This window comes from Equus przewalskii, chromosome 9 (assembly GCF_037783145.1).
Source record: "Equus przewalskii isolate Varuska chromosome 9, EquPr2, whole genome shotgun sequence".
NCBI lineage: Eukaryota > Metazoa > Chordata > Mammalia > Perissodactyla > Equidae > Equus > Equus przewalskii.
In genome coordinates, this window is record NC_091839.1 from 12718123 (window position 1) to 12731872 (window position 13750).

Below are 13750 nucleotides of genomic sequence, written 5' to 3' on the forward strand. Positions count from 1 at the left end.
GTGAAGTGAGACTCAATCTCTCAACGACCTCTAACACTTTGCTACTCAAAGTGTGGTCCACCAACCAGCAGCAAGGAATCATCCAAAAGCTTATGAGAAGTTCAGAATCTCAGGCCCCACCAGAAGAATCAGATCTGTATTTAAACAAGATCCTCAGGTGATCTGTAAGTGCATTAAGTTTGAGACACTTCTCCAAATTGTTCAGACTCACCTCAACTCTGCCACTTCACAGGAAAAAAACAAAAAGCACAGATTGTTTTCCTTTTCACTTCATCTGTGCCCTTTTCCTAATCCTAACCCCCACCCCCCAGACTTGCCCACATCCAGAGAGAGGTTTTAGGAACAACCGTGGGGTAGCGCTGCCTCCTGTGGCCATGATCAGTAAATGCACCTAATCTTACTTCTCTCACCAGTAAGGGCGGTAGGGGGGCGGGGGGGGGGGGGGGGTCAGCAGAGGGCGTGAAGTCCAAGTCACAGATTAGATAAGAGAATCACAACCACCCACAATGACTGGAAATAAATGTCAGATAGATCTCAGCCGGCATCATAATGTCGCATTTCAAAGGGCAGTTTTTATAACGCCTAATAAAATGTGGTCTTAGTGTGAAACCTGGGCTCCTGGACAAGCTCTGCCCTTGGAATCTTAAAAAATAACTCACTGTGACAGTTATTTTCAGACATCCAGCCCCTGCTGGAACTCTGCCAGTAAACTTGCAGTTTTCCAAAGAAGCTAACTTTACTATGTCAGTTCTTTCCCCTCCTGTGTCAAAATGGGTCTGATGCATACTCATCAATCCTAATCCTACTCTGCGTAGGCACTGAAATAAGTTTAATACTTTTTCACACAACAGACCTTCAAACACTTGTGAACAACCACCATGCGCCCCTGCCATCCTCCCTCAGCCATTTCCCAAATGACATATTCTGAAGTCCCTGCACCCTCCTGTCACTTTCCAGTGGGCAAGTGAAGTGTGTCAGCCACAGGGGAAACTCTGAATTCTAGGAGTGCTCTAACCAGAGCAGCAGAGCCACAGGACCACCCGCTTCTCCATTCCGGGCGCTACACCTCTATGGAGAAAGCCAAAGGCCACTCAGTTGATTTGAGGATACTGCTCTTCCTACTTGTGCCGCTGCTCCGGCCTCCCATACCTGTGTGGGTGTATAATTTTCATTCTGTTTTATTTTCAGTGTCTACAATCAATTTTATTTCATTTATTTTTTTTTTTAAGATTGGCACCTGGGCTAACAACTGTTGCCAATCCTTTTTTTTTTTTTTCTGCTCTACTTCCCAAATCTCCGCCCTCCCCCCGACCCCCACCCGGGTGCATAATTGTATATCTTAGTTGCAGGTCCTTCTAGTTGTGAGATGTGGGACGCCGCCTCAACGTGGCCTGACAAGCGGTGCCATGTCCGTGCCCAGGATCCGAACCCTGGGCCGCCACAGCAGAGCACGCAAACTTAACCACTCGGCCACAGAGCCGGCCCCTCAATTTTATTTTAATATAATCTAAACACATGCCATTTACTAAATATCAAGAAAAACTTATGCACAAGAGTTGATGCTATTACATTTCGATAAAGTTGACAAATTCTTGCTGCTAGCATAGCCTAGGAAACACCACCGAGGAAACTTAGTGTATTGGAATAGATGTTGTGGCGTTTGGCCCACAGTTGGATAGCTCTCAGAGTTAACCTAAAGTTGTCAATGTTTGCTACTAGATGTAAAATTTCACTTGTTACCCTACAACTGTTAAGTCTTCTTATGCATCTTATATCTAAATTTGTAAGCAGACTGTCATCTCCTAAACCCATTTCTTCTGGAATAGTCTGCAGTGCTCATTTTGCAAACAAAATATCGATCTCTCTCACATCAAAAGACAGTTTGATAACTGGTACAAACGTGCCTTCAACAGCTCTTAAATCTTTTACTTCTTCCTGTCATTTAAATTCATATGGAATGAGGTGAAAAAGTCACTCAATCAGTATGTCTTGGTGCAAAACACAACGCATCAATATCAGCACCTTTTGTATGTACTCCTAATCTTTTAGATCCAAACGTAAAAATCTTTCCTCCAACATTTTCAACTATAGATTGTGGAAGATTCTTGCTTTCACTGATTTCTCGTATCCACTCTTTTACTAGATTAATTTTCCCTAAATTAAAATCCTGCGCTGCAGTTCCTCTTCCTCCTCAAAAACCCCAAAGGGCTTCATAGTCTCAGTGAGTTTCTAAGCAGGCAGTCAGTCTCCTTGGGGGCTGCTAAGCTGAGAGGAGACGCAATGCCAGAATGCTTCTGTGGCGGCTGTGTTTGCGGCGATCCCTGCACTGTAACTGGAAAAGGCATGTCTCCTGCATAGGCACCGCCCAGTCACTTCCTCCACGCCGACTCCTCCCCCCAACCAACCATCGCCACTGCCATCCTGGGCATGATCCACTGAGGTGGGAGGGAGGGGGGCCTGACTCAGCCCTGAGTCCACCCCACTCCTGTGCCCACTCCTGCCACTTTAAACTCAGTTTTATTTCTTAAGAAATATTTATTAAAACCTGCTATGTCCTATGCACTGGAGAGACAAAGGTGAATCAGACCTGGTCACTGCCCTCACTGAGCTCTGAGATATGGGGTCAATCCAATTCAAAGCCAGACTGTAACCAAAAATTTGGTCTCTGAACCGAATGCCAATCTAAATAATAAGCACAGAGTCTTGAGTGAAAAGGAGACTGCCTTACTTGCCAGGCTGAGAGAGCAAAGCAATGTCTAGTAACTCAAGAATTACTAGCTCCCCATTGAGAAATGGGTAGGGATTTTCATTTGGGGTTTTAGGTAGGGGAGGGGGGCATGTAGGCTTGTTGGCCAGCATTTTCCCACCAGTCTGCATTTGGCCTTGTGAGGCTACATGCAGGGCAAGATAAGGGAATTCACAGAAGGGTCTTCTTGGCTGTGTGTCTCCCTGGCGGATGGTGGATTCTGGTACCAGGAAGCTCTGGGAAGTTTCAGTTTCTTGATATTCTCTGGACATTAGTTTCTCTGTAAAAGAACTTCAAGGACCCATGATTAGCCACAACTTTGGCAGGAGCCCAGCTTGAGGCCACAAGGCTTTAACAATTTGTAACTTCTATTCCATTGTAAAGCTCAGGGAGTCAAAGCTTAAAGAAACAGATATTTACATATGAGTGTAACTAAAGAAGCAGGGAACAGGGATAAATGCTTTTGGTTTTAATTCCCTATCTGCTGGGTTCAACGTGGGGGATTGAAAATTAGGGCCAGTATTAAGAGCCTGTAACAAGACCCTTACAGTTCAGTGAGGCACACCTCGATAGAGGCATACACAGACTTTTTTGGCCCATCTTATCAATCCCATTAAAATCTTCCACCTTAGTTTTCTGGGGCTGAGTTTTTCTCATTTCAAGCTCAAAGTGAAAAAGAAAAAAGCAAATGTCCAGGTGGCCCTTTTGCAATCATAGTTGGATCAGACATTTCCTTCTGGCTAACCCAAGATGTTGGAGAATCCCATTTCATTCTGAATGTCCTCTTTCTCCTATTAGCGCTCACCACATGTGCACACACAGCAGCCAGGCAGCTGCACACTAACAGAAATTCTAGCAAGTCAGGAAACTTGACTTTTGGTCCTGTGGCTTTGAGGCTAACTGACTGTGTGATGTTGAACAAATCATATGACTTCATGCACTTTCATTTCTGCTTCTGTAAAACAGAGCAGTTGGATTAGATCTCCATGGGTCTATGTGTATAGTGAGAGCTCCTCAGAGACAGCATCATCCCTTACTCCTCTCAGGAGCCACCACCTGGCAAATAGCAGGAACATCTTAGGCGCACAAATCTTCCGTGTATGAATAAATGAGGATTAGAACAACATGAACATGGAATCGATCAACAAATATTTCTGAATGTCTGGTAAGCACACTGCAGAGTGGGAAACCAAATAACTGTGGCAGAATAATATTTTCTCGCCACTTTCCCCTTACCTCCTTCCCAGCAGGAGGTCTTTCTAAGTCAGAGGGACTGTGCTAGCACAAACAATGTTCTGGAAATGGGCTCTAAGTCATTGTCAATATTAACAAGAGAAAATTCTGTTTGTCTTGGGGTTGTTTCATATCAATGTACCTGAGGGACCCAAAGCCCCCTCCCATGGTACAAAGGACTCGATACCCTAACCCAACTCTATGGAGGGGAAGACCAGACAGAGTGATCTGATGGGGAGCTGTGACCTGGGGAGAACAGAGGAGTAAACAAACTAGGGCACCTGGAGGAAGGTCTGAGGAGCTCCCTGATCCTGAGCAGCCTCAGAGGGGACTGATGGCAACTCAGTGGGAAAAGTAAAGCACCTCCCTCAGGTTCCATGTGTATGAGTGATCATTTATGAGTAAAATCTTCTTTCTGATAAAGGAATGCACTTTAACATGCTTTCTAACACATCAGGCCTGGTTAAAGTGTTACAAAAATGTTATTCCATTCAACAAGCATTTATAGAGTATTCCCAAAGTGCCAGGCCCTACATAAGCTCAGGAACACAAAAAGAACAAAAACCAGCCCCTGCCCTCAAAGATCACCCCCATTAGCTCCATGCTCCTTCTCTGCACTGCCCTCCTCTCTGCCCTCCACCAACCCAAACCTACCCCACCCTCGAGCCCCAGCCCAAGTTGCACTGACCCAGAGACCCTTGAGCAACAGATTCCACAGTGAACTCCTGTCACTTCTGAAATTTGATTCCACTTATATCTCGAGATTTTATGAAAGGTATGTTATCTCCCTAGTTCCTCTTGAGCCTCCTGAGGACAGAGATCATTATTAAGAGAAGCCACACCAGACCAAGCTCAGACAAAGCCCAAGCCTTCAATTTAAGGACAATGTCCACTGCTGAACACAGTCCCTGGACCCATGCAGTTATGAACCTTGTGGCAGCAAAGTCTACAATCACCTCCCCAACCTGACAACAGGCAGAGATAATGTGAAAATTGAGAGGGTAAGCAGGATCAAACAAAAATCAAAAAAGGTGTGGGGCCAACCCGGTGGCACAGCAGTTAAGTTTGCACGTTCTGCTTCTGCGGCCCAGGGTTCATTGGTTCGGATCCCGGGTGCGGACACGGCACCACTTGGCAAGCCATGCTGTAGTAGGCGTCCCACATATAAAGTACAGAAAGATGGTCACGGATGTTAGCTCAGGGCCAGTCTTCCTCAGCAAAAAGAGGAGGATTGGCAGCAGATGTTAGCTCAGGACTAATCTTCCTCAAAAAAAAAAAAATCAAAAAAGGTGTGACTCATGCCTTGCCTCTTGCCTCCTCTAAGGTGAAATAAATTCATGCCACCTGTTCTCACTCCTGCCTGCGGGCTGCTGGGCAGACCTTGCTCATTAACCATTCCCTTGATCCCCACAAACATCACCCAGCACTCAAGCCCACCTCTCCTCTTTCTTTGAGCTCATTTCCTAAAGTCTCTGGACTAGGAGTCAGATTTAGTGAGTGCTGATGTTCTGTAACCTACATGTTCACTCCAAGTCGTATTACCTCCTTCTTTTGCCCTGGGCTGTTTCCAAACAAGGTCTGGAGCCAAGAGCCCCAGCAGGCTGGGCAAACACCTTAAAGGCTCCTTCCTTCCTGTGGTTCCTGCTTCTCAAACCCTGTTTCTTGGACCTGAAGCCCTGGAGATCTTCCACCAACCCAGTTCCCTGTCCTTTAGGCTGGAGCAACTAAGCCACAGCCGCCTTCCTCATGAAGAACAAGGAGGCCTGGTGTGACCCACGGCTCCAGGGTCAATGTTTTTGGCAAGAGAGAATAGCCTCTCCTCCTTGATCCTCTCTGCTTCTCACCTCATGTGGCCACAGAATTGGAGGAAATTGTCAACAGAGTGAGGACAGGGCCACTTCCCAAACAACAACACCACTATTGCTGATGTTGTGCCAAGGATCGGAGCAGGGAGGATAGCGTGGAAACAGACCATTTCATCCTCTCTTCTGCCAAGAATTTTACTCACTTTCCTGCCAGATATTAAGCTAGAAGGCGTCACTAAAAGACATAAGGAAATCCAGATGAGCAAAAAGCTTTGGGGAAGAAATCATAAAATCCTGAGAGGTAGGGAGGCAAGAAGAAGGAGAGGAGGGAACAAGTATTGCTGCCAGGATATCATCGCTTCGCTGTTCTCCCCTCTCCTGGGAACACGGGCCTGGGACTAAAGCACGGACCGCCAAGCCAAGTACTAAGGCCTAAGCCATCCCAAGAGGTGGGCAGTCTTGAACTGGGAACATCTGCACATCCTTCAAGTAACTTAGAGCAGCACCAATAGTCACCACGAAAGTTCTAATCTCTTCCCTTCTGTTGCTGCCACTAATGCTGATGTCTGTGGTCTCTAGCACCCCAAATCCAGGTAAATCAGATTAATTTTCTATAAAGGGGAACAAAGAGGGAGAAAATAGGGCAAAAAACATGCATTGACATGTAGCCACTCAGCTACAAGGATTTGGGGCAAGTTAGCCTCTCAGTGCTCATTTCCTCACTTACAAATGGAGAAAACTGTACTGACATCAAAGAGTGTTGTGAGAGTTAAATGAGATACTGTATATGAAAATGCCTGAAAACGTAGCTGGTAAAAATAAAATAAAATAGAGTACTGGCTCAACAAAGATTTGCTTCCTTACCTTCCCACCCCACCCCCAATACTCCAGAAGATTAATGAATTTCCCCCAAGCCAACTTCAGTGGTGGCGGTGTAAAGCTATGGAAGGCAATCATACCTTTGTAGAAGATAGGGAAGTCCTTGCTTTTATTCCTTATACTGCACCAGACATGCCACCAACTATTTTTAATGCTATTTAATGATAAAGTAAGAACTGTAAAAATCCTAGTTCTCCATATTTGAAGCTTTAGCCATACCAACCTCAGTTTTAACAGCTTACCATTTGGAAAGCAGACCTTTGGTTAGGGGTGCCAAATGGGCTCCAGTTTCACTACAGCTCAAGTGGCCCAGCCCTTAGCGGAACAACCATGCAGAAGAGAGCTCATCCCCATGTATGTTTCTACTTGACAGAACCATCTCCACAAGGGCTATTGTGAGGTGAAACAGCTTTGTTACATACTCACCATCATCCTAGTGTTTAAAATCAGAAATTCACCATACTCCACCCCAATATCAAACCTCCTCTCCCTTGTAGAAAGAGCTCTCTGGAAGCTCCTGGGCCCCATAGCCCTACGGCTTAGACACTCTTCTGGAAAGGAAGGCTTTTCCATCACTATGACAGACACCAAGGATGGAGTCCTCAGACTGCATTCAAAGCTCTAGCCACAATCTGCCTTTCCAGTCCACCCCCTCCACTCACTAACCAATGCTCTATGCTGCACCTAGACCAGACTGTTTATTGGCTCTTCCCTGAACAGGTCTTGTGCTTTCCTACCAGTTCTACTTTGGTCATACACCCAGCTCAAAACCACCTCTTCCCCACAGCCTTCCTTGATTCTTCCCATGACCAGATGTTAGCTCTCCCTCCTGTGGACATGCTTAGCCCTAAATTGACTCTCTCTCTGCACTTACCATATTCTGCCTTATACTAAAGGTGTTGCTGTGCCTCTCCTAACTTCATCCCCTGCCCTCCTACACTGTAAAATCCTTGATGGCACAATCTGATGTATTGTTTCCATATCCCTACATTACACAGCACAGAACTCAGTAAATATTTGCTAAGTGAAGGAATAAATCCTCAGGTTTTTAAGTTCAAAATGTCACCCTTGGCAAACTCTACACTCAGGTTTGATAGCAGCTCTATTGACATTTGGGGCTGGGTCATTCTTTGTTGTAGAGTGATTCTTTGTGGATTGTAAAATGTCTAGCAGCCTCTGCACGGCCTCTACCCACTGTATGCCAATAGCAGCCTCTCCACACCCCACTCCCTCCCAATTAAGAGAGCCAAAAATATCTCCAGACATTGCTAAATGTGCCCTGGATGGGGAAACCACTCCCCCATTGAGAACCACTGCTCTACATCAATAGTTCTCAAACCTGGCTACACGTTTAGACTTACCTAGACCTTTAGACTCAGCCTTGAAGTCATGGGAACCTAGATCCAAATCCTGGCTCTGCCTCTTACTTTGCAATCCTGAACAAGTTGCTTAACTTTCTGGAGCCTCCATTTGATCCTCACAAAATGAATAAAACACCATTAGCACATAGAATTGTGAGGATTAAAAGATCTATAATGTGCACCTAGTAAGGCTTCAATAAATGGAGGGAGCGGAATTTCTAAGTAGCTTCTAGAGCACAAGGACACTGGACTGGGGAAACCTCACTGTACTGCAAGGTGGCATGATTACCACATTGGATCCAAGCTGCCAGCTGACTTCTTGCAACATTGACAAAGTCTGGCTACAGGAAATGACACCCCCTACCACCCCCCAAATAGAAAATCTGATCTAGCTTTATCTCTTAAAATAACTACATACAGGGGCCAGCCCCGTGGTGTAGTGGTTAAGTTCAAAGCACTCAGCTTTGGTGGCTGGGGTTCATGGACGTGGACCTACACCACTCTTGAAGCCATGCTGTGGCAGTGACCCACATACAAAATAGATGAATGTTGGCACAAAAGTTAGTTCAGAGAGAATCTTCCTCTTCAAAAAAATAAATAAAAATAAACTACAAACGTGCTCAGCATGCTTTTCACAGGAGACAGGGGAAAAATAGATGAGAATGTATGAGAATGTTAGGAAGTAAATTACTTATAATAGTAGATTACTCTTTGCTTATAATGTTATTTGTTAATGATAAAATCACTTAGAAAAATAGCTGATGTGTTAAGCTGTCCTGTGTTACAGGCATTGATCTATGCACTTCACATATATATGTCATTCTGTCCTCACAGAAATCTATTTTTTATTTTTAAATTTTCACGATTCAGACTTTAAAGATGTTGTAATAATGAGTTCCAACATATCCTTCATTCAGTTTTTTTCAAATAACATCTTACATAACCATAATACAATTATCAAAACCAGGAAATTAGCATTGATCAATAATATTAACTAATGTACAAATATTCAAATTTAGCTAATCATCCCATTAATGTCCTTTCTCTGGTCCAGAATCCAATCCAGGGTCCTAAACTGAATAAAGTTATCTCGTCTCCTTCATCTCCTCCAATTGAGGGTAGTTTCTCAGCCCTCCTTGTCTTTCATAACTTTGACACATTTGAAAAGTGCTGGTCAGCTATTTTGTATAATGTCCCTCAGTTTGGGTTTGTCTGATGTTTCCTCATGACTGAGTTCATATTATGAATTCTTGGCAAAAATACCACAGAAGTGATGTGTGCCTTCTCAGTGCATCCCATCAGAAGACCCATGTTATCCATAACTCTCATTACCAGTGATGTTAACTTTTAACACGTGGTTAAGTGTTGTCTGCCAGGTTTCTCTACTGGAAAGTTACTATTTTCCCATTGTAATTAATAATTATCTTGTGGAGAGATACTCTGAGACTATGCAAACAGCCTGTATCTTATAATCATAATGTTTGTCCATTAATTTTTAAAGTCCTTTGATGATTCTTGTCTACAACAAGTATTACTATGGTATTAGCCAAACAGTGATTTTCTATTTCCATCATTCCTTCTACATTTCTCAGTTGGGATTCTACAATAAGAAAGTGATACTCCTTCTCTCCCATTTACTTACTTATTCATTTATTTATTTATATAAGTAAAGATTCATGAATATTTGTGGATTATAATCCATTGCTATCATAATTTATTGTGTTGCTCATATTGTCCCAAATTGGCCATTTAGAGCTCCTTCACGTTGGCTTCTGTGTCTTTTTGACATATCATTTGTTTAGCAGTTCCTGACTTTCTGACACCACAAGACATTCCAGGCTCATCTTGTACAAAATTTCCTGCCCCAGCCCTGGAATCAGCCATTCTTCAAGGATCCCTGATTCCTTTCATGGGAGGATGGTATTCACAAACTATGGCACTAAGTATTGCCCATTGTAGTACATGTTATTGATTCTATGGCCGCTAGTGGACAGAGCTGAGAAACAGATGTATGCACACACACGCTAATGTGCTATTATTAGTCCCATTTTACAAATTAGGTAAATAAGGCACAGAAAAGCTAAGCAACTTGTCCAAAATGACAAAGCTAATATGTAGTGGAAACGAGAAGTCAAAATAATGATAGATCTACCACAAGTCCTAACAAGTGGAAGTAATTTTTTTACACATACAAGTCGGCAGAAACCAACAAGCCTAACATTTCAGCAGAGACTCTCTCTTAGGCAAAAACTAGAAGTCTGCAAAAATAACCACAGTAACCATTAGGTACTGAATACTTACTGGGGAACTGAACACTGGGCACCCACAATAGTTCATTTATTCCTAACTCTGCAAGGTGGTTACTATTATCCTCATTTTACAAATCAGAGAACCAAAGACCAAAGAAGCTAAGTGATTTGTCCAAGACTACAGAGTTCAGTGACAGAACAAGTAGTTGAGCCCAAGTCTGTCTGGATATAAAGGCCATGCTTCTCCCACTGTATCTGTATTTTCCAAATTTTATTTTAGGTAGAACATAAATTAGCTTTTACTTTAATACTTCTAAGTTTATTTCAATGAATGTTAGGAAAAAATCTAAGCATATATCAAACCCATAATCTGACAGATAATATTGCATAGGATGAGGCTGTTTGGTCAATTAAATTTATTTAAAGAAAAAGTATGAAGTAAACAACAGTAGAAGTGGTACAAGCTATAGCATAAATCATAAAGGCAATACATACATGTCAGAGTGTTGGGTGACATTAGACTATAGTAACATGTAGCTTCGTTCTCAGTTACACCATGAAGTTAGGGTTATCAGAGCTGCAGAAAGAAAAACAGACTAAGAATCTTGGACCCGGGTTTTAGCTCCAGACGTGTCACCATTACCTTTGTGAACTTGGGCATTTCATTTGCTCTCTCTGGCCTCAGTTTAACCATTTGAAAAAAAGATATAGTGATTTACTTAATTAGTACAACCCTTTTAAAAGCAATTTGGTAATGACATCAAGAAACACAAAGCTGTTCTTAACTTTAAAGACACTAATTCCACTTTGGGAATCTTGCCCAAGACAGTTAATCCAACATTTGGACAACAGTTACAAACACAAAGAAATTTATAAGTATCCCAAAATGAAACAACCAAAATATCCAGCAATGAGAGAACAGTTAAATAATGTGGAGGACATTTATTTCTTGGGAGTGTTACAAAGTTATTATAAATCTCTGTTATGAAGACAACAAAGCAACAGCTTATAAAGTGAACAAAAAGAAATTTTCTCACATGCTATGCTTATCACTATACACAGAAAATCATATGCAGGAAACATGCAAAAATACCAACAGTTGGTAAGAGTAAAGATTTCTTTATTGGTACTTTCCAAATTTTCTCTAATATAGTTATGCTACATTTAGAATGAAAAAAACTTCTCAATGAAGGGATTCAACTAAATTGTCTCTAAGATTCCTTCTGGCTCTAACTTTCTGTGGTTTTCCTCTGGAACTAGGAGTACAGGTCAGGTGAGAGTGAACTATTAGAACACTTGGGATGGCAGGGGCTACGGATGCCTGTTTACATTACTTTAACAGCACTCAAAACAGCGCATGAGAACATTTGGAAACCAGCTCTCAGGGAAATGATGCAACACCCCCATCTGTGTGACAGAAAGGGCACGAGTCTGGGAAATAGGAGACCTGGATTGAACCAGATGATCTCTGAGGGCCCTCTCTAGACAACTTGTCCAAACGCTTACCAAACAAACATTTACCTAGTGCCTACCTTGTGTTGGGAACCACGTAGCTGAATGATACTGAGCCACTGATTCAGAATCTAATGCTGGAGAAAGATTTTTGGTTTGCTAGGGCTGCCATAACAAAATACCACAGACTGGGTGGCTTAAACAACAGAAATTTACTTTCTCACAGTTCTGGAGGCCAAAAGTCCAAGATCAAAGTGTTGGCAAGTTTGGTTTCTTCTGAGGCCTCTCTCCTTGGCTTGCAGATGGCCTCTTCTTGCTATACCCTCACATGGTCTTTTCTCTGTGCACATACATCCCTGGTGTCCCTGGTGCCTCTTTGTGTGTGCCAATATCTTCTTCTTATAAGGACTCCAGTCAGATCTGGTCAGGGCCCACCAAGATGGCTTCATTTTCACTCTATCACCTCTTCAAAGGCCCTGTCTCCAAAGACAGTCATTCTGAAGTACTAGGGGTTAGGGCTTCAACATGAATTCTTAGGGACACAATTCACTCCACAATAGAATCCAAGCAACAAACTTTTACTATAACTGCGCAACAATAGAGCTGAATTTAAATACAATGAGGAACTATCTGAAGGCAGTTAGGAAATATCAAAAACAACTACATAGAGGAAGCACCATCTGGGCCCAATTCTAGCTCCAGACTCTCAAGTCTATAAACCATCATCCTTGATTGTCACAAAAAATATTTCAGGTATCACAAAATGGGAATAAGATAGCATGGATGATAAGACAGACTTGAACAGAGGACAAAGGAGGAATGGATTTGTTCCAGAGGAACAAAGGTAAATAGCATCCTCTTATACTTGAACTGGGATTATGGATTCAAGTACAGCAAACTTGGAGCTCAGGTGAAGATTCTGACTGGTTTATGGGACAATCCTTTCTTTCATTTCTTAAGTCACAAAGATTTTAAAGTGTGTGTGAGTGGGAGGTGGGTTGGGTGTAAGGTCTTGAATGACTCCCAACTTTTGTCCTCTCTTCCATCCAAAAGCCATTCTGCTTCCACCTACCTCTGGCTAAACTTCTCTCTAGGCCAGATTTAAACCTCAATTTCTTACCCATTTAAAATACTCCTCTCTTGAAGAACCCCAAATCCCTAGGTAAAAAAGGAAGAGAAATGGAACTGCATTGACCTAAGTAGCCCAAAGTTTGGGGATCATTTCTGTTTGCCCCTTCCCTTTCCAGAACCTGAAAGTGACCTGTTTCCTTCTGACAGGGCTCGCCAGAGGCCACAGGGACCAACGCCAGGCTTCTAGGAGGTGGCTCCAGGCAGGTGGTCAAGAATGTGAGTGCAGAGGCCAGTAACTCAGCATCAACCACAGCAAAGCACCATCATTTACTCAACTCTCTCCCTTGAGTCTCTCTGAGAGCAGTGCAGATGTCTGAGCTGAACTTACCCATTTCCCTCTCCACCAGGCCACCACATGTAACACGAATGCTTGTTTCCTTCCTAAGTCTCAGGCAAGAGCTAGACTCCTCCAAGGTCAGGGCAGAGCTGCCTGAATCTATGGCTGCCCCTTCCCCATGACCCTTTTCTCCAAGAACTCAGGATTGCTTTCCAAAAGCTTCCTGGATCTTATTCTCAACCTTATTTTACTCACAGGTAAGACCGAAATCAGAGAGGCAATATGGCTTACCCAAAGTAAAGCAGACACTAAAAAGCAGATGCTTAGGTCTTATTCCTCATTTTCCGGTCTCCCTAAGGATATCCTTACTCCCCCTGTAAACCTGCCACCAAATTCTTGCCAATTCAGCTCAGGCAAAACAACTCAGAAGTCCTGGGGCTCATATAGCTGGATACCTCTACTGCACTGTATTGACCCTCTTCCCCACCTCACTGCTGTAGGAAACAAGAACTGAAATATAGCATTTGAAGCCCTGCCGTAATTCCTACTCTCAACCATATTAACCCTCCCATCTAACTAATAATCCCATTATTTCAGATTGGTTCCAGAGAGCCCCT

General features: G+C 43.1%; 1 protein-coding gene, 1 long non-coding RNA gene and 1 pseudogene across 2 annotated transcripts in view; 1 reads left to right on the forward strand and 2 right to left on the reverse strand.

The window, feature by feature from the left end:
- The window catches only part of LOC103542475 (cell adhesion molecule CEACAM1-like), a 432471-nt gene that overhangs the window by 241672 nt on the left and 177049 nt on the right, over window positions 1-13750 (reverse strand). The window lies entirely within an intron of this gene.
- On the reverse strand, window positions 1493-2345 carry LOC103565174 (poly(A) polymerase alpha pseudogene; annotated as a pseudogene).
- The window catches only part of LOC103565173 (uncharacterized), a 160869-nt gene continuing 153402 nt past the window's right edge, over window positions 6284-13750 (forward strand). The window contains exon 1 of the long non-coding RNA XR_011522324.1: window positions 6284-6377. This is a non-coding gene — a long non-coding RNA (uncharacterized lncRNA). The remainder of the gene's footprint in view (window positions 6378-13750) is intronic.